Raw genomic sequence first — 1,796 nt, 5'->3', positions numbered from 1 at the left:
TCTTATCTCTAAGCTTTACTTTCTCACTTGAATATGGTTTAATTGAAAATGATGGTCAACTTAGAGCTCTTTGTGGAGTTAAGAGTAGGAAAGAATTGTGTGGTGGTTGGAAACATCATTCTAAGCTCATGACGGTTGAAAGCTCAAAATTTAAGAGCAATGGTTGGTGTGAAACCAAATGGCATGGGTCTAGGAAGTTGTTTGGAGGTTTCTTTGAGAATTCCAAGGCCATACCACCCGGATGGAATAATGACGATCAATCTAAGGACGGGTGTCAAAACAAAGTATGGGATCCCGGATAGCACAATGAAAATCAAATTTGGGAGCTCATGGTTTGTGGAGAACTCCATCAAAGTTTGAAGATATTGAAATTGAAGAATGGAGCTTATTGGAGATTCAAGCATTGGTGGAAGTTCCAAGATGAGTACAAGCACAAGCCACCTTGAGAAGAGCTCCCCATAAGTCCAACTTAAGGACTTAAACTAAAAGTGCTAGGTGGGAGACACCCCACCATGGTAAACTCTTTCCATACTCTTTTAGTTTTGTTAATAAATGAATTGAGTTGCCATTGTAGGTAGATTCTCATTTTCATTTTTTATCTTTTGTAAATATTGGTAGAATTAGTTTAATTTCTTGTTTTTATTGTTTTATTGAGTTTAGTTAGAAGTATAATATGATAAATAAGGTTTTAGGGTGTTTTGGTAGCTGTTTGGAGGATTGAAAGGCTTGGATTGGTGCAAGAACTTAGAGAAATTTTGAAAAACAGAACACCATCCACGCGTGCGCGCACCTAACGCGTACGCGCACCTGAGCATTTTTTGACCATCCACGCAGACGCGCACTGTACGCGTACGCGGGGATGCAAAATTTCACCTCCAGCCAAAAACCCGAGAGTTAGGCCTGCACTGTGCGAACATTGGGCCTAAGGCACAAGTCTATGCATGCGTGCGCGCACCTGGCGCGTACGCGCACATGACCTTAAAAACGCAATGCACGCGCACGCACACTATGCGCGTGCGCGTCGATTGCACAATCTACACTCTTGGTACTTTTACCCGAGAGTTGTGCCAGACTTGGGCCGACATTATGCCTCTGGCCTAACTCGATGCACGCGTGCGCGCACCTGGCGCGTACGCGTCTTTCAACCAATATGCCCATTGACGCGTAAACTTGCATGACGCGCACGCGTCGGTAAAAAAAAAAGAGTTTTTTTCTCCCCTTCCATTTTCTTTTGCTTATCACATTCGCATACTTCTACTCTTCCCATTTTCATTTAGTTTTTGTAGCATGTTTTCGTTTTTTTTTCTAAGTCATTTCAATAATGGTGTTGAATTCTTATACTCAATTATTGAGTCTCTCTTGCTTTATCTTGGCGCTTTGTGACCTGTTTAACATTAATTGAAATATTTTGTTCCACATACAAGGTAGTGCTTTAGTCCTTCTTAATTCATTGTCCTTTGTTTTTGTGCTTCATCATCATTGAGTTAGGTTGGGACCAAATGCCCTCATGCTTATCACTAATCTTGTTTGTGTCAATTCTTATTTGATCTTGATGCTCAATATGTTTTTCATGCTTTAACTTTACTCTTGCATCAAGTATCATTGATATGCCATATGCCATTAGCTTATATTGTTTCCTCCTCTACATGTTGTAGCTACCATGTAGTAGAGAACCATACCTTTATTTGGCATTAGCCCCCGCCTATGTTCTAATTGCCTTGATATCTTTGTTATAGGCTTAATTTTCTTTCTTTCCCTCCTTTTGGGTTGGCCACCAATACGGAAGAAAAGGAAAG

This window comes from Arachis duranensis, chromosome 3, assembly GCF_000817695.3.
Source record: "Arachis duranensis cultivar V14167 chromosome 3, aradu.V14167.gnm2.J7QH, whole genome shotgun sequence".
In the NCBI taxonomy this organism is placed as follows: domain Eukaryota; kingdom Viridiplantae; phylum Streptophyta; class Magnoliopsida; order Fabales; family Fabaceae; genus Arachis; species Arachis duranensis.
This window is presented reverse-complemented; position numbering follows the sequence as displayed.